Below are 23,341 nucleotides of genomic sequence, written 5' to 3' on the forward strand. Positions count from 1 at the left end.
ACTGAAGTGCTGTTTGTTTTCTCCTTTCCAGGAACTTGCGAGGAGTCTCTTCTGAACCAGCCTTGAAGCTGTCTTACCTCCTCATCTTTGTTGTCTTCTTTTCTCAAGTGATACCAGTTAAATGGTCTCTGGCATTTCCCTCTCATATCTGCGTTCAATTTTGTTTCTCCAGCCTGCTCCACTTTCAGAGAGATACCTTGGTGTCCCCAAAGCACCTCAGGGATGCTACTCTGGGAAGAGAAGAAAAGGGAAGTTTCCCAGCCGGGTTTGCCAAAGGTCATCTGGCCTGGAGGCATAGAGAAGAAACCCTGAAATCAATGTGAAAGAATGGAAACAAGCCATCATCTGCTTTCTTTAAAGTCTAATATGATGACATAGTCATAACATACATGGTCTCCTTTTTTAAACCTTCCACCTACTGACGTGTGTCTGAGCTGATAGCAATACCTAAAGTTTACCATTTGCCTCATTCCAGACGCATTTTGTTCCTGGCTGCAGAGCACGAAAAAAGAGGAAGCTTAGAGGTATTCTTTAGGAGATAATTCATATAGGTAGAACCACGACATTTTGGGAAAAAACACAGATGTATGTTCTGCCCCATATCTTGAGCAAGCAGTGGCAGGGATGAGAAAAGAAGGGGAGGCGGGGGTCTGAGCCCCTGTGTGATTGCTCCTCGCATCACAGAAGTGCTGACTGTCACGGGACAGCTCAGAGGGCAGTAAAATCACTTGGATGTGCGGGAGGAGAGTGGCTGGTGTGGCCGAGAGGGGCTGGAGTGTCCCTGAGAGCCGCGCCTCGCCTTCTGCAGGGAGTCTTGTCTTTTGCCGCCATGTAGTGCTTGGTGCCCAGCACTCTTCGTCCTCTGTCTCCCATCACTCACTTCCTCCCATCATCACATCACACCATGTTGTTGCTCAGTCGTGTCTGACTCTTTGTGACCCCATGGTCTGGCCAGGCTCCTCTGTCCACGGGGTTCTCCAGGCAAGAATAATAGAGTGGGTAGCCATGCCCTCCTCCATGGGGTCTTCCTGACGCAGGGATCTATCCCAGATCTCCCACATTGCAGGCAGATTGTGGACCATCTGAGCCACCTAATGTAAATACACTCATCTGACCAATCATTCCTTTCCTAGGTCTCACTGCTCAGGGCTCCTCGTGCTTCCCAGGGTGTTAGCTCACAAAACCTGACAGATAATGAGCTAAGCGAGCAGGGGCTGGATGGATGCAGTAGCTCCCCCGATGCCCACCCCCAGACCCTGTCCTTTGTCTGCTTCTGGTCAACAAGCCGCTCTCTGCTGTGGGCCCCCTGGGCACAGTCATCCATTCTGTCCTCACTCAGATGAGTGACCCCAAGTCAGTTTCCTCACTGGGCTAACTTTCAATCAGAGAGAAGAGGGTGTAGATTCCCTTCCTCCTCTGGGCTCTGAGGGGATGTCCTGGGTAAGAATGAAGATAGAGCCGCAGAACTCCTTATGTGAGAATCTCAGCACAGCGCTAGGACATCCATGGGTCCAGCAATGGGTGGTCCAGAGGTCAGAGCTCCTAGGTCACAGCTGCCGTGATGAAGCCCAGCGTGGCATGGGTAGGCTTCAGGACAGCCTCCACAATGTGGCACAGAGCTTCAGGTGCGAGGAACCATGATGAGCAAGCTCTCTGCTGGAAGCCAAGTGCTAGCATCTTCTCTCCAGCCTGTGGGTAGAATGAGCAGTTCAAGAAAGTGGAAACAAGGCTGACGTCCCTGAGTGGGCAGAAGGAGAGTGTGAGCCTGCCACCAGCCCTGGCATTGAATCCACAGGTCGTTGACCCCCCAGGCCAAAGCCAATGAGAGCCAGCCCTCTGACCACTCAACCTGGGATCCAAAGCTGGTGACCTTTTCTAATGAACCAAAGTGGACAGGCTGGACTTAGAGGGTCCTTGGGGGGCCCTTGCTTATCTCCCCCACATGCTAAGATGCAGGAAAGTCAACCTTTTGTTTTTATATTTTTGTCTGTGCTGGGTCTTTGCTGCTGAGCCCAAGCTTTCTCTAGTTGTGGTGACTGGAGGCTCCTCTCTAGTTGTGGTCCTCAGGCTTCTCATTGCAATGGCTTCCCTTGTTGCGGATCCTGGACTCTAGATCACAGGCTCAGCCATTTGGCACATGTGGTTAGGTGCCCCGAGGCATGTGGGATCTTCTAGGACCAGGGATCAAATCTGTGTCCCCTGCACTGGCAGGTGGACTCCCAGCCACTGGACCACCAGAGAAGTCCCAAACCAACCTTAGTCCTGGTTTGGAGCCAGGCGGGCTATTCCTTTTCTCTTTTAGAAACCTCTCTCCCCTCAGCTGGTGCCCTGACCATTCTAGGTCCTTGGCTTCAGGGTCTTAATGTTTAGGTCTTTAATCTTAATTGTAAGACTTATCTGAGAAACCCTGAAAGCAGGTGTATGTTCTTAGCCTGGGAATGGTGAGTGACCTTCAGAGTATTGCTGACACTCTTCAACTGCGTGGGGCATATGTGTGAGTATGTTCTCAGATTTTAGTAAATATCTGAGGGCTGTGCTACCATCTTGTCTTCAGCGGGATCCCTTGCCAGGAAGATGAAAACACAAACTTACAAAATTTTAATGTGCTGTTTCCAAAAGACATCTGATAACCCCACAATGGCGCATTTCAGAGGGCACAATAACAGGCTGTAAATGTCATCCCAAGAGAGCTGTTTACACTCTCTGATCCTAGTTTCCAAATTACAGCATAAAATTTCTATTCACAACAAATTTGAAATTCAGCCTTTCTCCTATGGAACAAGCAAGTATAATAGGAGGGACAAAGTGAGGGAAAAGAGGTGTAGAAGACAGAATACTTTCCTGGCAGTGTATTTTGGGGATTCCCGGTTGAACTGAATTATTTCTTCCCCCAGATCGTGATCTCAAGACTTTCTTCCAAAAACAGACATTTTTGTTCTTTCTTTAGGTTGTAGAATGCTTAATTTGTGTGACTCTCACACAAGTGTGTGCCTGGGAAGAAAATAAATGGTCTTCATCACATGGTAAACACTTCCGCTGAATGATGGACTCATGTTTGATGGAACTTCCTGAATTAAGTAAACTGAGGAATTCACATTTAATGGATCATCCCTGATTTACATTGGAAATCTGAAGCCTCATTCTATCATTTTCTTTATTCGACTATTCTGTCAACATCTTTTGAACAGCTACTGTGTGCTAGAAACTGCACTGGTAGCTGAGGCCATGGAACCAAAGTCTCTTCTCTTACTCAAGTTGGGTGAATGAAGGATGTCTTCCCAGTGAAGGCCATGTGTGAGCTGAGACTATAAAAAGCAAGTACAAATCAGGCAGGGAAAGTCAGAGGACAAATAGCTTAAGTGTGTTTCAGTATGAGGAGAACACAATATGCCAGAAAGATGACTGAGACTTTGTCAGGGGTTAGTTTGCAAACCAGGCTGAGATAAGATTAAACTCGAGAAAGTATGGCCAACTGGTGAAGGACCTGAGAAACTAGAGAATTTGTCCTTCATCCTTTTAACAGAGGAACACTGAAAATTTTACATGGAGGTGTGATGAGGGATGGGAACATGGAGAGACTGGGAACTCAGAGGCCACTGAGATTATCAGCAGCGACCACAGCTGCTTCCCAAAGCAGTTTGCTGTCTCTTGTGAAGTTAAACACATGTTGACCATGTGGAAACCCATATGCCAATGGAAACACAGATATCCTTCCACAAAGGGACACAAAACCTCGGTGACTTTTCATACTTTAACACGCACACACACTCAAAGCTCTTTCCCTCAGTCCATACATTTGTAGACATAGATTAACAGGTTGGCTCTCCTGGGGCTCAGTGCTAAAGACTCTGGCTGCCAATGCAGGAGACACAGGAGATGTGGGCTTGATCCCTGGGTCAGAAAGATCTCCTGAAAAAGGAAAGGACAACCCACTCCAGTATCCTTGCCTGGAAAATCGCACAGACTCAGTCCATGGGGTCACAGAAGAATCAGACATGATTTAGCAAATAAACCCCACCACCAACAAATTAGGTTGTGGAGAACATCCATTTCAACAGTCACAGGAGCAGAGACTGAGACCTAGGAAAGGCAAGGCCTGTCCAGAGTTAATCAGCTAACGAGTGGTGTGACCAGACTTCCAGCTGAAATCTTCCCATCCAGTTCATGACCTCATGCACTCAGAAAGACCCCACAGGACCCGAGTGAACAGTGGCTCTTTTTTAACAGGACTCAGCTGTGGGGAGTGTCTGCTGCTGCTGTGGATGCTCCCATGGTGAAACTAGACGCTGCAGCAGTGTTTCTTCCGTCTCTTGCATTCTCCAGGCAGGATAACACACCGGGGGTGTTCTGATACTTGCAGGCACCACCCATTTTCCAACATTCAAGGTTTTTCTTTTTTGCTTTCCCTATCAAGGAAGGGGAGGTGAAAAAGAAACAAATAAATAAGGCATGTGTAACTAAAGCTATCAGAATCCATCTTCTATAGCAAGGGACTCCAAATTACAGTCCACAGGGACACAACTGGAACTCTCATTGGTTTGGTGTGGCCTAAAAGCTTAGAATGTTTTTCCACATTTTTTTAAAATAATAGTAAAAACTGAGAAGGGGCCTTAAATTGTTCTATAGGAAGGTGATCACGCTCATTCATTTAAACAGGGTCTATGGGGCTTCCCTCAGGCTTCCCTGATGGCTAAGCTGGTAAAGAATCCGCCTACCACTGCAGGAGACATAGGAGATGAAGGTTCTATCCCTGGGTCAGAAAGATCCCATGGAGAAGCAAATGGCAACCCACTCCAGTATCCTTGCCTGGAGAATCCCATGGACAGAGGAGCCTGGTGGGCGACAGTCCATGGGGTCACAAAGAGTGAATGACAACCGAGTGACTAAACAACTGGAGCTGCTTGGTTAAAGAACTCTGAGCAGAAATGCCATTTCCCTTCAGGGCTGGGGCCCTTAATCGCCAGCACGAGAGTCCTTAGAGCAATCTGCACGGACACAGGACCAGCAGTACCCACAGTGGTGGTTGCTCCTCGGGAGTGGGGGGTCTGATCAGAGCACCCAGGCCCTCCCGGATTGGCATTATTTGAGCAAGAATTAACTTTGGATCCTTTAAGATGCTAAGATCTGTAGGCTCTTTCAACACAGAACAGCCTGGAGCATGCTATAACCTGAAGAGGGCTGTGGGGAAAAATCAGGACACCCAGTTTAGCTTGGATTGCAGGTGAGTAACACATAACCTTGTAGGATGAGTATGTCCTGAGTGATGCACAGATCACACTTGAGTTAAAGTATTTGTTGATTTTATGTAATTCAGTAAGTGAATCAGGTTTCTAGGATTGTTGAGTATTTAATAAAACAAGGTCTTTGGAGTCAAACCCACTTGTGCTTAGGTTAAAGTGCTCCCTACATTCAATCTGCACTCCTTTGAACAAATTACTTCATTTCTAAATCCAATCTTGTAAAATGACCTACCCCATAAATGTTGCTATGAGGAATATATTTGGGAAAAGACATTAAAAGTTTCATTGTTTTAGTTAAGGAGGAAGTTCAGTTCAGTTCAGTTCAGTTCAGGTGCTCAGTCGTCTGTGACTCTTTGTGACCCCATGAATCGCAGCATGCCAGCCCTCCTTGTCCATCACTAACTCCCAGAGTTCACTCAAACTCATGTCCATCCAGGCGGTGATGCCATTCAGCCATCTCATCCTCTGTCCCCATCTCCCCCTGCCCCCAATACCTCACAGCATCAAGAGCTTTTCCAATGAGTCAGCTCTTTGCATGAGGTGGCCAAAGTATTGGAGCTTCAGCTTCAACATCAGTCCTTCCAATGAACACCCAGGACTGATCTCCTTTAAGAGGGATTGGTTGGATCTCCTTGCATTCCAATGGACTCTCAAGAGTCTTATCCAACACCACAGTTCCAAAGCATCCATTCCTCGGAACTCAGCTTTCTTCACAGTCCAAATCTCACATGCATACATAATCACTGGAAAAAACATAGCCTTACCTAGACGGATCTTTGTGACAAAGTAATATCTCTGCTTTTCAATATACTATCTAGGTGGGTCATACCTTTCCATCCAAGGAGTAAGCTTCATTTAATTTCAAGGCTGCAGCCAACATCTGTAGTGATTTTGGAGCCGAAAAAAATAAAGTCTGGAATTGTTTCCACTATGTCCCCATCTATTTGCCATGAAGTGATGGGACCACATACCATGGTCTTAGTCTTCTCAATGTTGAGGTTTAAGCCGACTTTTTCACTCTCCTCTTTCACTTTCATCAAGAGGCTTTTTAGTTCCTCTTCACTGTCTGCCACAGGATGGTTTCATCTGCATATCTGAAGTTACTGATATTTCTCCTGGCAATCTTGTCCAGCCCAGCATTTCCCATGATGTACTCTGCATATAAGTTAAATAAGCAGGGTGACAATAGACAGCCTTGACGTACTCTTTTTCCTATTTGGAACCCTTCTGTTGTTCCATGTCCAGTTCTAACTGTTGCTTCCTCACCTGCATACAGGTTTCTCAAGAAGCCGGTCACCTGGTCTGGTATTCCCATCTCATTTAGACTTTTCCACAGTTTATTGTGATCCACACATCAAAGGTTTTGGCATACTCAAAAAAGCAGACATAGATGTTTTTTTGGAACTCTCTTGCTTTTTCAATGATCCACCGGATGTTGGCAATTTGATCTCTGGTTCCTCTGCCTTTTCCAAAACCAGCTTGAACATCGGGAAGCCCACGGTTCAGGTACTGCTGAAGCCTGGCTTGGAGAATTTTGAGCACTGCTTTACTGGCGTGTGAGATGAGTGCAATTGTGTGTTCGTTTGAGTGTTCTTTGGCACTGCCTTTCTTTGGGATTGGAAGTGGTCAACATGATTTACTATTATCATTAGTGTTACTGTTAGGCACATGGAAATGATTTGTAAGCCGTAAAGTCCCCTGTAAATGTTTTCTATCACCATTACAATTTATGGGTTTCCCACCAACTCGTTAAGGGCAATCATGGGAGGCTACTTTTCACTTCTTCAAGCCTGTCTTTCATTATGTGTAAAATGGAGCATGTCGCATATGCTATGCTTCTCTCAGATTTGATATTATTCCCTTCAGCACCTCACTGGATGATGAATCAACTTGACCTTCCCTACTCTAGGCTCCAAGGTCATCCACCATATCACCCGACCAGGTGCATCTGCCACTTGTCTGATGTTGTCTGGATAAGACACACAAGTAAGAGGAAGAGAAGGTACAGTAGCTTCATGATGGGAAAGGAGTTTTCGGAATTCCAAGCAGAACCAGTGTCTGGTGGCACACCTGAATCGGGGCAGGCGATCTGGGCGAGAGTTTGAAAACTTCAGCTGGAAAGAAAGGACTTTTATCCTAGCAGAGATGGTCAGCTGGGCCTGGGCCTAATTTCAGGATGTTTCATGTATGGACACATAGTCCATGTGTTTGCGTGTTGCAAAGGAAGAGGTTTGCAAGAAGTCAGGGTTTCCACATTGATTCTCACTTCTGCTTATGGCTCTGAGGTTTGGAGCATTTTTTGGAGAAAAATCATTGAACATTGAATTCTGTTAGAAAATTATTCATTGAGTTTTTTCACCTTTATTTTATGTCTCTGCATCTGTCCATTTCTCCTTTCAGAATAAACACCCTCAATCCATGGGTTGCAAAGAGTTGGACACGGCTAATTGACTGAACAACAACAACCCAACACACATACACCTTTTACAATCGAAAAATGAGAAGGAATTTTGGAAACTAAAATGGTCTTTTTTCACTCTCAAATTTTTTTTTGTTTGTTTTGCTACCATTTCCCGAGAGAATTGATCCAACCTAAGCAAGCTATTGCACAGACCACAATTAGGTGAGGCTTCATGGGCTAGAGTATTTCTTAATACAGGAAATTCATGAATGTATTCTTGAGTGCAAAGCACCAAAGGATACCAGACAAGGGGCTTCCCAGATGGCCCTAGTGACAAAGAGCCCACCTGCCAATGCAGGAGATGCAGTTTTGATCCCTGGGTCGCGAAGAGCCCCTGGAGAAGGGAACGGCAACCCACTCCAGTATCCTTGCCAGGAAATCCCATGGACAGAGGAGCCTGGTGGGCGACAATCCATGGGGTCGCAAAGAGTGGACCACAAGTGAGTGACTAAACAACTGAACCTGCTTGGTTAATGAATTCTGAGCGGAACTGACATTTCCCTTCAGGGCTGGGGCCACTGATCACCAGCATGAGCGTCCTGAGAGCACTTTGCTCGGACACAGGACCAGCAGCACCCACGGTGCTGGCTGCTCCTCGGGGGTGGCGGGCCTGATCACAGCACCCGGGCCTTCCCGGGTTGGCGTCATTTGAACAAGAATTCACTTTGGCTCCTGGAAGATGCTAATCTGGAGGCGCTGTCACCACAGCACCGCCTGGAGCATGCTGTCACCTGAGGAGGGCTGCAGGGAAAATGCAGGACACCCAGTTTAGCTTGGATTGCAGGTGAGCAACACATAACCTTGTAGGGTAAGTATGTCCCCAGTGACGCACAGATCACACTTGAGCTAAAGTATTTGTTGATTTCATGTAATTCAGTAAGTACATTAGTTTTCTGGGATTGTTGAATATTTAATAAAACAAGGTCTTTGGGGTCAAAGCCACTTGGGCTTGAGTTCAAGTGCTCCCTACATTCAATCTGCACTCCTTTGAACAAATTACTTCATTTCTTAATCCCAACTTGTAAAATGGCCTACCCCGTAAATTTTGCTATGAGGAATATATTTGGGATAAGACATTAAAAGTTTCATTGTTTTAGCTAAGGAGGAAGTTCAGTTCAGTTCAGTTCAGGTGCTCAGTTGTGTGTGACTCTTTGTGACCCCATGAATCGCAGCACGCCAGCCCTCCTTGTCCATTACCAACTCCCAGAGTTCACTCAAACTCATGTCCATCCAGGCGGTGATGCCATCCAGCCATCTCATCCTCTGTCGTCAGCTTCTCCTCCTTCCCCCAATCCTTCCCAGCGTCAATATCTTTTCCAATGAGTCAGCTTTTCCCATGACGTGGCCAAAGCATTGGAGCTTCAGCTTCAGCATCAGTCCTTCCAATGAACACCCAGGACTGATGTCCTTTAGGATGGACTGGTTGGATCTCCATGCAGTCCAAGGGAGTCTCAAGAGTCTTCTCCAACACCACAGTTCCAAAACATCAATTCTTCAGCACTCAGCTTTCTTCACAGTCCAACTCGCACATCCATACATGACCAATGGAAAACCCATAACCTTGACGAGATGGACCTTTGTTGGCAAAGTAATATCTCTGCTTTTCAATATGCTGTCTAGATTGGTCATACCTTTCCTTCCAAGGAGTAACCGTCTTGTAATTTCAAGGCTGCAGCCACCATCTGCAGTGATTTTGGAGCCCAAAAAAATAAAGTCTGGCACTGTTTCCACTGTATCCCCATCTATTTGCCATGACGTGATGGGACCAGATACCATGATCCTAGATTTCTGAATGTTGTGGTTTAAGCCAACACTTTCACTCTCCTCTTTCACTTTCATCAAGAGGCTTTTTAGTTCCTCTTCAATTTCTGCCATAAGAAAGGTTTCATCTGCATATCTGAGGTTATTGATATTTCTCCCGGCAATCTTGTCCAGCCCAGCATTTCTCATGATGTACTCTGCATATAAGTTAAATAAGCAGGGTGACAATAGACAGCCTTGACGTACTGTTTTTCCTATTTTGAACAATGCTGTTGTTCCATGTCCACCTCTAACTGTTACTTCCTGACCTGCATACAGGTTTCTCAAGAAGCCGGTCACCTGGTCTGGTATTCTCATCACTTTCAGAATTTTCCACAGTTTATGTGATCCACACAGTCAAAGGCTTTGGCATAGTCAATAAAGCAGAAATAGATGTGTTTCTGGAACACTCTTGCTTTTGTGATAATCCAGTGTACGTTGGCAATTTGATCTCTGGTTCCTCTGCCTTTGTTAAAAAGAGCTTGAACATCTGAAGTTAATGGTTCATGTACTGCTGAAGCCTGACTTGGAGAATTTTGAGCATTACTTTACTGGGTGTTATATGAGTGCAGTTGTGTGTTCGTTTGAGCATTCTTTGGCATTGACTTTCTTTGGGATTTGAAGTGGTCAACACGATTTACTATTATTATTAGTGTTACTGTTAATCACATGGAAATGATTTTTAAGCCATAAAGTCCCCTGTAAATGTTTTCTATCATCAATACGGTTGATGGGTTTACCATCATCTAGTAAAAAGCAATCATGGGAGGTATTTGTAGCTTCTTTAAGCTTCTCTGTCATTATTTGTAAAATGGAGCATATCGCATATGCTATGCTTCTCTCAGATTTGATGTTATTCCTTTTACCACATCACTGGATGATGAATCAAGTTGACCTTCCCTATTCCAGGCTCCAAGGTCATCCACCATATCATCCGACCAGTTGCCTCTGCCACTTACCCGATGTTGTCTGGTTAAGACACACAAGTAAGAGGAGGAGAAGGTACAGTAGCTTCATGACGGGAAAGGAGTTTTTGGAATTCCAAGTAGAACCAGTGTCTGGTGACACAGCTGAATCAGGGCAGGAGATCTGGGCGAGAGTTTGAAAACTTCAGCTGGAAATAAAGGGCTTTTATCCTACCAGAGATGTTCAGATGGGCCTGGGCCTAATTTGAGGATGTTTCATCTATGGACACATGGTCCAAGTGTTTGCCTGTCGTAAAGAAAGAGGTTTGCAGGAAGTCAGGGTTTCCACATTGATTCTCAGTTCTGCTTATGGCTCTGAAGTTTGGAAAATTTTTTGGAGAAAAATCATTAAATATTGAATTCTGTTAGAAAATTATTCATTTCTTTTTTTCACCTTTATTTCATTTCTCTCCATCTGTGCATTTCTCCTTTCAGAATAAACACCCTCAATCCATGGGTTGCAAAGAGTTGGACACGAGTGATTGACTGAACAACAACAATCCAACACACATACCTTTTACAATCAAAAAATGAAAAGGAATTTCAGAAAAATTAAAATGGTCTTTTTTCACTCTCTCTCTCTCTCTCTCTCTCTCTATATATATATATATATATATATATATATATTTTTTTTTTTTTCCATTTACAGAGAGAATTGATCCATCCTAAGCAAGCTCTTGCATAGACCACAACCAAGTGAGGCTTTATAAACTAGAGTATTTCTTAATACAGGTAATTCTTCAATGTATTCTTGAGTGAAAAGCACCAAAGAATACCAGATAAGAGGCTTCCCAGGTGGCCCTACGACAAAGAGACAACATGCCAATGCAGCAGATGCAGTTTTGATACCTGGGTCGGGAAGATCCCCTGGAGAGGGAATGGAAATCCACTCCAGTATCCTTGCCTGGAGAATCCCATGGACAGAGGAGCCAGGTGGGCGACAGTCCATGGGGTCACAAAGAGTGGACTACAACCGAGTCACTAAACAACTGGACCTGCTTGGTTAATGAATTCTGAGCGGAACTGACATTTCCCTTCAGGGCTGGGGGCCTTAATCTCCAGCACAAGAGTCCTGAGAGCACTCTACTTGGACAAAGGACCAGCAGCACCCACGGTGGTGGCTGCTCCTCGCAGGTGGAGGGTCTGATCAGAGCAACCAGGCCTTCCTGGTTTGGCATCATTTGAGCGAGAATTAACTTTGGCTCTTTGAAGATGCTAAGAACTGGAGGCGATCTCACAACAACACAGCCTGGAGCATGCTGTGATCTGAGGAGGACTGCAGGGAAAATGCAGGAAACGGAGTTTAGCCTGGGTTGCAGCTGAGCAACACATAACCTTGTAGGATAAGTATGTCCGGAGTGATGCACAGATCACACTTGAGCCTAAGTATTTGTTGATTTCATGTAATTCAGAAAGTACATTAATTTTCTGGGATTGTTGAATATTTAATAAGACAAGGTCTTTGGAGTCAAAGCCACTTGGGCTTGAGTTCAAGTGCTCCCTACATTCAATCTGCACTCCTTTGAACAAATTACTTGATTTCTTAATCCCATCTTGTAAAATGGCCTACCCGATAAATATTGCTCTGAGGAATATATTTGGGATACGACATTAAAAGTTTCATTGTTTCAGTCAAAGAAGAAGTTCAGTTCAGTTCAGGCTCTCAGTCGTGTCTGACTCTTTATGACCCCATGAATCGCAGCAGGCCAGCCCTCCTTGTCCATCACCAACTCCCAGAGTTCACTTAAACTCATGCCCATCGAGTCTGTGATGCCATCCAGCCCTCTCATCCTCTGTCATCCCGTTCTCATCCTGCCCCCTCCCCCATCCCTGCCAGCATCAAAGTCTTTCCCAATGAGTCAGCTCTTAGCACGTGCTGGCCAAAGTATTGGACCTTCAACTTCAGCATCAGTCCTTCCAATGAACACCCAGGACTTGTCTCCTTTAGGATGGACTGGTTGGATCTCCTTGCAGTCCAAGGGACCCTCAGGAGTCTTCTCCAACACCACAGTTCAAAAGCATCAATTCTTTGGCACTCAGCTTTCTTCACAGTCCAACTCTCACATGCATACATGACCACTGGAAAAACCATAGCCTTGACTAGACGGACCTTTGTCGGCAAAGTGATATCTCTGCTTTTCAACATACCATCTACGTTGGTCATACCTTTCCTTCCACGGAGTAAGCGTCTTTTAATTTCATGGTTGCAGCCACCACCTGCAGTGATTTTCGAGCTCCAAAATACAAAGTCTGGCACTGTTTCCACTGCTTCCCCATCTCTTTGCCATGAAGTGATGGGACCAGATACCATGATCTTAGTTTTCGGAATGTTGAGGTTAAAGCCAACTTATTCACACTCCTCTTTCACTTTCATCAAGAGGCTTTTTAGTTCCTTTTCACTTTCTGCCCTAAGGATGGTGTAATCTGCATATCTGAGGTTATTGATATTTCTCCCGGCAATCTTGATTCCAGCTTATGCTTCTTCCAGCCCAGCATGTCTCATCATCTACTCTGCATATAAGTTAAACAAGCAGGGTGACATTAGACAGCCTTGATGTACTGTACTCTTTTTCCTATTTGGAACCATTCCGTTTTTCCATGTCCGGTTCTAACTGTTGCTTCCTGACCTGCATACAGGTTTCTCAAGAGGCCGGTCACGTGGCCTGGTACTCCCATCTCTTTCAGAATTTCCCACAGTTTCTTGTGATCCACACAGTCAAAGGCTTTGGCATAGTCAAGAAAGCAGACATAGATGTTTTTCTGGAACTCTCTTGCTTTTGCGATGATCCAGCGGATGTTGGCAATTGGAACTCTGGTTCCTCTGCCTTTGCTAAAAGCAGCTTGAACATCTGGAAGTTCACGGTTCATGTACTGCTGAAGCCTGGCTTGGAGAATTTTGAGCACTGCTTTACTGACGTGTGAGATGAGTGCAATGGTGTGTTGGTTTGAGCATTCTTTGGCATTACCCTTCTTTGGGATTGGAAGTGGTCAACATGATTTACTATTCTTAGTGTTGCTGTTAGTCACATGGAAATTTTTTGCAAGCCGTAAAGGCCCCTGTAAATGTTTTCTATCACCGTTACAATTTATGGGTTTACCACCAGCTAGTTAAGGGCAATGGTGGGAGGCTATTTTTCACATCTTTAAGCTTCTCTTTCATTAGTTGTAGAATGGAGCATGTCGCATATACTATGCTTCTCTCAGATTTGATATTATTCCCTTCAGCACATCCCTGGATGATGAACCAACTTGACCTTCCCTACTCTAGGCTCCAAGCTCATCCACCATATCATCCGACCAGTTGCCTCTGCCACTTAACCTGATGTTGTCTGGATAAGACACACAAGTAAGAGGAAGGGAAGGTACAGTAGCTTCATGATGGGAAAGGAGTTTTCGGAATTCCAAGTAGAACCAGTGTCTGGTGGCACACCTGAATCGGGGCAGGCGATCTGGCAGAGAGTTTGAAAATTTCAGCTGGAAAGAAAGTGCTTTTATCCTACCAGACATGTTCAGCTTGGCCTGGGCCTAATTTGAGGATGTTTCATCTATGGACACATGGTCCAAGTGTTTGCCTGTCATAAAGGAAGTGGTTTGCAGGATGTCAGGATTTCCACATTGATTCTCACTTCTGCTTATGGCTCTGAGGCTTGGTGCATTTGTTGGAGACAAATCATTGAATATTGAATTCTGTTGGAAAATTATGCACTTTTTTTTCACCTTTATTTCATGTCTCTGCATCTGTCCATTTCTCCTTTCAGAATAAACACCCTCAATCTATGGGTCGCAAAGAGTTGGACACGACTGATTGACTGAACAACAACAACCCAACACACATACACCTTTGACCATTGCAAAGGAATTTTGGAAATTAAAATGATCTTGTTTCACTCTCAACATTTCTTTTTCTTTCTTTCTTTCTTTTTGCTACCATTTTCAGAGAGGATTGAACCATCCTAAGCAAGCTCTTGCATAGACCACAATCAGGTGAACTTTTATGGGCTAGAGTATTTCTTAATACAGGTAATTCATCAGTGTATTCTTGAATGAAAATCACCAAAGCATACCAGATAAAGGCCTTCCCAGGTGGCCCTACTGACAAAGAGCCCACCTGCCAATGCAGGAGATGTGGTTTTGATCCCTGGGTCGGCAAGAGCCCCTGGAGAAGGGAATGGCAACCCACTCTGGTATGTTTGCCTGGAGAATCCCATGGACAGAGGAGCCTGGTGGGCGACAGTACATGGGGTCGCAAAGAGTGGATCACAACCGAGTGACTAAACAACTGGACCTGCTTGGCTAATGACTTCTGAGTGGAACTGACCTTTCCCTTCAGGGCTGGGGCCTTAATCCCAAGGTCGAGAGTCCTAAGAGCGCTTTGCTAGGACACAGGACCAGCAGCACCCACGGTGCTGGCTGCTCCTCGGGGGTGGGCGGTCTGATCAGAGCACCCGGGCCTTCCCGGGCTGGCGTCATTTGAACAAGAATTAACTTTGGCTCCTGGAAGATGCTAATCTGGAGGCGCTGTCACCACAGCACCGCCTGGAGCATGCTGTCACCTGAGGAGGGCTGCAGGGAAAACGCAGGACACCCAGTTTAGCTTGCATTGCAGGTGAGCAACACATAACCTTGTAGGATAAGTATGTCCTGACGGATGCACAGACCACACTTGAGCTAAAGGATTTGTTGATTTCATGTAATTCAGTAAGTACATTAGTTTTCTGGGATTGTTGAATATTTAATAAAAGAAGGTCTTTGGAGTCAAAGCCACTTGGGCTTGAGTTCAAGTGCTCCCTACATTCAATCTGCACTCCTTTGAACAAATTACTTGATTTCTTAATCCCATCTTGTAAAATGGCCTACCCGATTAAATATTGCTCTGAGGAATATATTTGGGATACGACATTAAAAGTTTCATTGTTTCAAAGAGGAAGTTCAGTTCAGTTCAGGCTCTCAGTCGTGTCTGACTCTTTGTGACCCCATGAATCGCAGCAGGCCAGCCCTCCTTGTCCATCACCAACTCCCAGAGTTCACTCAAACTCATGCCCATCGAGTCCGTGATGCCATCCAGCCTTCTCATCCTCTGTCGTCCCCTTCTCGTCCTGCCCTGCTGGGAGATGCCCATGAGAACTGGGTCCTTTGTCTGAAGGACACAGCTCTGGGAACTGCCTCCATCCTTGAGATTTTGCTTGCAAACATAGCTCTCTGTTCTGCCACCCCAGAGATTAGGCGCTTATTTACTGCAGACACCTGGAGTTCTGTGCAAACTTCTCACGCACAGAGAAATGTTATCTGGTGTAAGAAATAATAACAGGGTGCCATTCCCATGCTCTCAAGATTTCTTGTGACTGTTTGTAAGATGTGTAGGTCAAACAAAGAAAATGTTAACTGTCTTGTCTTTCTCACGCTCTTCTGTATAAATATGAGATGCTGAATAAAGTTGGTGTCAGACTGCGTCCCTTCGTGAAGACGTGTCTGAACCTCTCGACCCCATCTTTGTTGCAGATTTCTCTTGCTTTAGTTTCTTTTCTCAGCCCTGCTGTGTATGTTCTCGGGACCTGATCGACTTTGCCGGCTGGCACCGGCAGGTGGCGCCCGAAACAGGGACTCGGGAATCGGAGCGCAACGACGGCTGCTGCCCGCCAAGATTGAGGTAAGTGACAAGGAATTCCTAATTAATTAAAGTAAAAGGGCAGGGAGTGTTACTGTCGAGAGTAATAAATCATGGGACAAGGCAATAGCCGCCAGTTATTTGTACATATGTTGAAAACTATGTTAAAAGGTAGGGGAATTCATGTAAATAAGTTACAGCTAGAGAAGTTTTTACTTTTTATAGAGGAGGTTTGTCCCTGGTTTCCAGAGGAAGGAACAGTTAGTCTGGAAACTTGGAAGAAGGTAGGGAATCAATTGCAGACATATTACTCCTTACATGGTCCCAATCGTGTTCCTGTGGATGCTTTTTCTTTATGGACTCTCATAAGAGACTGTCTGGATCCTGAACATGAGGGACATAAAATTGAACGGCTCTCAGGGATTCCACAGGACCCGAAGTTGCAGAGCCTTCCACCCCTCCGCCTGAGCCGCTTTATGCTGTGCCTGAGGGAACAGCTTGTTAGGCTGGAGGGAGTGATGATGTGTTAGGCTCTGATGAACAGGAAGAGTTAAATGAACAAGCAGCTCAGTACCATAGAGAGAATGTGCCTTAGGAGATGATGGTTAGCATGCAGGCCCCCACGGGAAAAGGGGAATTAAAGCATTCAGGGCTTTCTGATGGACAGCTGGAGAATTTAATTCAGAAGACTGTTATAGCAGTAAAGAAGGATGCACAGGGAGACTCCCACTCCAGCCAGCCTGTGCCTCCAGCATGTCCTCCCTCGGTTCTTGCTGGACTCGATCCACCTCCGCCTTTTGTAGAACCACGAGAGTTTATATCTATCCCTGCTTCTTTGCCCGGTGAAAACATAAAAATTAGAAGTGAGATATTATTATCTCCTCTTCAACAAGCGATTAAGCGAGCTAATGAAGAAGGAGAACATATTCCCGGGTTTTCAGGAATCTATCCAGTATTTGAAAATGCTCAACAGCAGAGGTACTATGAACCACTGCCCTTTAAGCAACTTAAGCCAGATGAACCATATCAGGATTTTGTTGCCCGCCTGCTTGAGGCAATTGGTAAAGTGATAGGGGATGAGCAGGCGGGGATGGTGTTGGCTAAACAGCTTGCTTATGAGAATGCCAATTGGGCTTGTCAAGCTGCCTTGAGGCCTTACAGGAAAAAGGGAGGCTTATCCAATTATGTACGGATTTGTGCCGATATCAGAGCTTCATATGTTCAAGACATAACTTTGGCCGCGACATTACAAGGAAAGACAGTCAAAGAAGTACTGTATCAACAACAAAAGCGAGATAAGGGATAAAATTTTGCAATTTGCTCACTATCACCAATTTCTCTTCCCCAAAATCATTGTTTCTCAGCCCCTTGCTGACGCGCTAACTGTATTTACTGATGGCTCTTCTAATGGAATAGCTAGTTTGATTATACAGGACAATACGGCCGCCTGGCGTACTAATTATAAGTCTGCTCAAGAAGTAGAACTATTTGCCGTTTTTCAGGCTTTATTACAAATTTCTGCTCCTTTTAATTTATATTCTGACAGTCAATATATCATAAGAGCCTTAAACACTATTGAGACTGTTCCATTTATTGGTACCCTGAATTCTACTATCCAAACTCTTTTTCATGATATACAACATTTAATTTGTTCCAGAGTTAACAAATGCTATTTTGGTCACATTCGTGCTCACTCTGGGCTTCCTGGACCTTTAGCACGAGGCAATGCTTTGGCTGACGAAGCTACACGTATGATATTTCCTTCATTGGAACAAATGGCAAAAACTTCTCACAGCGTACACCATCAAAACAGCAGTAGCTTAAGACTTCAATTTGGCATTACTTGAGAAGCTGCCAGACAGATTGTTAAGCAATGTCAAACATGTCCTCAATTTTTTAGCATCCCCCATTATGGAGTTAATCCCCGAGGATTGTTGCTAAATGATATATGGCAAATGGATGTTACCCATATTCCTGAATTTGGTAAACAAAAATCTGTTCCTGTTACTATTGACACCTTCTCGGGCTTTTTACATGCCTCTCTACAATCCGGAGAAGCTAGCAAACATTGTATAGCTCATTGCATTAAATGTTTTGCTGTTATGGGAACCCCTAAAACCATAAAAACAGACAATGGTCCAGGATACACTGGAAAAAATTTTCAACTCGTTTGTACACAATTGTCTATCTCACATAAAATGGGTATCCCTTATAATCCTCAAGGAATTATTGAACGGGCACATCAAACTCTCATACATCAATTGCAAAAACTAAAGAAGGGGGAATTGTATCCCAATACCCCCTCCAACTCTCTAAACCATGCTTTATTTGTTCTAAATTTTTTACAATTGGATGTATGTGACCGTTCAGTGGCACAGCGATTTTGGAACTTTGATGCGCAAACAATAAGACCTAAAGTCTTTTGGAAAGACCCACTTGTGGGAAAATGGTATGGACCAGATGCTGTACTAATCTGGGGACGAGGGCATGTTTGTGTTTTCCCACAGGATGCCGAAGCGCCGCGCTGGCTGCCGGAAAGGTTGGTACGCACGGCAGAGACGATCTCTAGTAAACCAGATGAGGAGATGGACGATTCAAGAGCATGATGAATTACCATCTTGGCAACAACTTCAGGCATTGATGCGAGAGGCACAGAATCGTGTTGCTGTGCAGGGTGATCTGATATCGCCTTTAAGCTTCCTGATAACCTTATTAATTATCTTAAATCAGATTAATACTGCACATTCTGAAGAATATTCAAATGCTTACTGGGCTTATTTTCCTGATCCTCCCCTTCTCCAACCAGTGGGCTGGGAGGGTCGGTCCATTCCCGTATACACTAATGATACTGTAGCTTTGGGTGGTTTTTCAGATAAACATATTATTCCTAATCAAGTTAATTTCTCTTATCATGGAGTGTTTGATCGTTTACCTATTTGTCTGTCTAGATATTTTAATTCAACAGGATGTCTTTTTGTTGGGGAGTCAGGATATGCTGATTATGACAATGGTTGGAGCCTATATATTCCTGGAGTAATGAAAGAATCTGGAACTCCTCAACGTCGTAATGGAACTGGTCCTTTAGATATCCCTTTCTGCGACTTTGGAACAAGGGGAAGAGTCACTGCTGCACCATGGAGACTGTGTCGAGATGGAACTGCTACGGTTTATAATATATTTGGAACAAATGAGTCATTGTGGGACTGGTCTCCAGACTCGGCCTGAAACCCTGGCACACTCAGTGCAAACTGCAACTTTTGTTAATAATCTGGCACAAAATGTATCCATTACCCTGGGGACTCAAGAAAATATTGACAAAAAGCTAGAAGATCGATTGAATGCCCTTTATGATGTTGTAAAATTTTTAGGTGAAGAGGTTCAAAGTATAAAGCTGAGATTACAGGTACAATGTCATGCCGATTTTCGATGGATCTGTGTTACCCCCAAAAAATATAATGGTAGTATAACTGCTTGGGATAAGGTGAAAGCTCATTTAGAAGGTATTTGGCATAATGAAAATATTTCCTTAGATTTGCTGCATCTACATCAGGAAATAATGAACATTGAAAATGCACCTAGACCTGATTTGCATGTTGCAAAAAGAGCTGAGTCTTTTGTTAAAGGACTTTTTCGACATGTACCTACTGTCAATAGTATTTGGTACTTGGGAGTGGCCATAGGAGGACTATTCTTAATACTTTTAACTGTTTTATTTCTTGCACCTTGTTTAATTGAAAAACTGATTGATGATCTACGGGTGATAAAGGCTTCCATCTATGGAAATGCTCTGCGGTTAAAGGAACATAAGCGTGCGCCTATATAAAAAGAAAGGGGGAGATGCAGGGAGCTGCCTGTGAGAACGGGGTCCTTTGTCCGAAGGACACAGCTCTGGGAACTGCCTCAGTCATTCAGGGTTTGCTTGCAAACATAGCTCTCTGTCCCGCCACCCCAGAGATTAGGCGCTTATTTACTGCAGGCACCTGGAGTTCTGTGCAAACTTCTCACACACAGAGAAATGTTATCTGGTGTAAGAAATAATAACAGGGTGTCATTCCCATGCTCTCAAGATTTCTTGTGACTGTTTGTAAGATGTGTAGGTCAAACAAAGAAAATGTTAACTGTCTTGTCTTTCTCACGCTCTTCTGTATAAATATGAGATGCTGAATAAAGTTGGTGTCAGACTGCATCCCTTTGTGGAGACGTGTCTGAACCTCTCGACCCCATCTTTGTTGCAGATTTCTCTTGCTTTAGTTTCTTTTCTCAGCCCTGCCGTGCACCTTCTCGGGACCTGATCAACTTTGCTGGCTGGCACCGCCATTGCCCCACATCCCTCCCAGCATCAAAGTCTTTTCCAATGAGTCAGCTTTTCGCATGTGCTGGCCAAAGTATTGGACCTTCAACTTCAGCATCAGTCCTTCCAATGAACACCCAGGAATTGTCTCCTTTAGGATGGACTGGTTGGATCTCCTTGCAGTCCAAGGGACCCTCAGGAGTCTTCTCCAACACCACAGTTCAAAAGCATCAATTCTTTGGCACTCAGCTTTCTTCACAGTCCAACTCTCACATGCATACATGACCACTGGAAAAACCATAGCCTTGACTAGACGGACCTTTGTCGGCAAAGTGATATCTCTGCTTTTCAACATACCATCTACGTTGGTCATACCTTTCCTTCCACGGAGTAAGCGTCTTTTAATTTCATGGTTGCAGCCACCATCTGCAGTGATTTTCGAGCCCCAAAATACAAAGTCTGGCACTGTTTCCACTGCTTCCCCATCTCTTTGCCATGAAGTGATGGGACCAGATACCATGATCTTAGTTTTCAGAATGTTGAGGTTAAAGCCAACTTATTCATGCTCCTCTTTCACTTTCATCAAGAGGCTTTTTAGTTCCTCTTCACTTTCTGCCCTAAGGATGGTGTAATCTGCATATCTGAGGTTATTGATATTTCTCCCGGCAATCTTGATTCCAGCTTATGCTTCTTCCAGCCCAGCATGTCTCATCATCTACTCTGCATATAAGTTAAACAAGCAGGGTGACATTAGACAGCCTTGATGTACTGTACTCTTTTTCCTATTTGGAACCATTCCGTTTTTCCATGTCCGGTTCTAACTGTTGCTTCCTGACCTGCATACAGGTTTCTCAAGAGGCCGGTCACGTGGCCTGGTATTCCCATCTCTTTCAGAATTTCCCACAGTTTCTTGTGATCCACACAGTCAAAGGCTTTGGCATAGTCAAGAAAGCAGACATAGATGTTTTTCTGGAACTCTCTTGCTTTTGCGATGATCCAGCGGATGTTGGCAATCTGATCTCTGGTTCCTCTGCCTTTGCTAAAAGCAGCTTGAACATCTGGAAGTTCACGGTTCATGTACTGCTGAAGCCTGGCTTGGAGAATTTTGAGCACTGCTTTACTGACGTGTGAGATGAGTGCAATGGTGTGTTGGTTTGAGCATTCTTTGGCATTACCCTTCTTTGGGATTGGAAGTGGTCAACATGATTTACTGTTCTTAGTGTTACTGTTAGTCACATGGAAATAGTTTGCAAGCCATAAAGGCCCCTGTAAATGTTTTCTATCACCATTACAATTTATGGGTTTACCACCAGCTAGTTAAGGGCAATCGTGGGAGGCTATTTTTCATGTCTTTAAGCTTCTCTTTGTTATTTGTAAAATGAACCATGTCGTATATGCTATGCTTCTCTCAGATTTGTTATTATTCCCTTTATCACATCCCTGGATGATGAATCAACTTGACCTTCCCTACTCTAGGCTCCAAGGTCATCCATCACATCACCCGACCTGTTGCATCTGCCACTTACCCAATGTTGTCTGGATAAAACACACAAGTAAGAGGAAGGGAAGTTACAGTAGCTTCATGATGGGAAAGGAGTTTTTGGAATTCCAAGTAGAACCAGTGTCTGGTGGCACACCTGAATCGGGGCAGGCGATCTGGCAGAGAGTTTGAAAACTTCAGCTGGAAAGAAAGTGCTTTTATGCTACCAGACATGTTCAGCTTGGCCTGGGCCTAATTTGAGGATGTTTCATCTATGGACACATGGTCCAAGTGTTTGCCCGTCGTAAAGGAAGCAGGTGTAGGAAGTCAGCATTTCCACTATGATTCTCACTTCTGCTTATGCCTCTGAGGTTTGGTGCATTTTTGGGGGAAAAATCATTAAACATTGAATTCTGTTAGAAAATTATTCATTTCTTTTTTCACCTTTATTTCATGTCTCTGCATCTGTCCATTTCTCCTTTCAGAATAAACACCCTCAGCCCATGGGTCGCAAAGAGTTGGACACTGATTCACTGAACAACAACAACACAACACACAAACACCTTTCACAATCGAAAATGAGAAGGAATTTTGGAAATTAAAATGATCTTTTTTCACTCTCAACATTTTTTTTTTTTTTTTGCTACCATTTACAGAAAGAATTTATCCTACCTAAGCAAGCTCTTGCATTGACCACAATCAGGTGAGGCTTTATGGGCTAGAGTATTTCTTAATACAGGTAATTCATCAATGTATTCTTGAGTGTAAAGCAGCAAAGGATACTAGATAAGGGGCTTCCCAGGTAGCCCTAGTGACAAAGAGCCCACCTGCCAATGCAGGAGATGCAGTTTTGATCCCTGGGTCGGGAAGAACCCCTGGAGATGGGAATAACAACCCAGTCCAGTATCCTTGCCTGGAGAATCCCATGGACAGAGGAGCCTGGTGGGCTACAGTCCATGGGGTCACAAAGATTTGGAGGCAACTGAAGTGACTTAGCACACATGCATACCAGGTAAATCATTGATATTTTTCTCTATGTCTTCCTTCTCTCCACTTGGTTTTGCCTTACATGTTCATACCTCTCTTTTTCTTTATATGTAAGTCTACAAAGTAACAAGTCCTGTTTTATTATCTCACAGTCTCAGCACCTAGAACAGTGCCTGGCATAGAGCAGATAGTCAAACATTTGGTTCTATGAATAGGTACTAGTATGGAAGTGTCAACATATAGGTAAACGAATAAATGGATATGAATGGAGGGAATGAGGGAGGGAAGGAGAAAAGAAAGGAAGGCTTGGGCATAATCCTTAGGGTTTTGAGGGTCTGGAGAGAGCCCATTAAGTTGCTTTATCCCAAAGTGTTCCCAAGCATAAGCACCCACTCAACCACTCCCAACCAACAGGTCAAAGCAGTTCATAATACGTCATGGTCTCTAGCCTTCACTCACCCACCTCTCTTCCATCTTACGTGAACTATATGTTCTGACTTTTTCTCTCTGTC

At 44.4% G+C, this 23,341-nt stretch overlaps 1 long non-coding RNA gene and 1 pseudogene across 1 annotated transcript; one reads left to right on the forward strand and one right to left on the reverse strand.

The window, feature by feature from the left end:
* Positions 1-4,279: 4,279 nt before the first annotated feature.
* Positions 4,280-13,843, reverse strand: LOC129644658 (beta-defensin 33-like; annotated as a pseudogene).
* A 2,206-nt stretch (positions 13,844-16,049) lies between these two features.
* On the forward strand, positions 16,050-20,256 carry LOC129644659 (uncharacterized). The gene is made up of 3 exons (XR_008710913.1): positions 16,050-16,113; positions 18,579-18,610; positions 19,020-20,256. It is a non-coding gene; the product is annotated as an uncharacterized LOC129644659 (long non-coding RNA).
* Positions 20,257-23,341: the final 3,085 nt, after the last annotated feature.

Source organism: Bubalus kerabau, chromosome 2 (assembly GCF_029407905.1).
Source record: "Bubalus kerabau isolate K-KA32 ecotype Philippines breed swamp buffalo chromosome 2, PCC_UOA_SB_1v2, whole genome shotgun sequence".
In the NCBI taxonomy this organism is placed as follows: domain Eukaryota; kingdom Metazoa; phylum Chordata; class Mammalia; order Artiodactyla; family Bovidae; genus Bubalus; species Bubalus kerabau.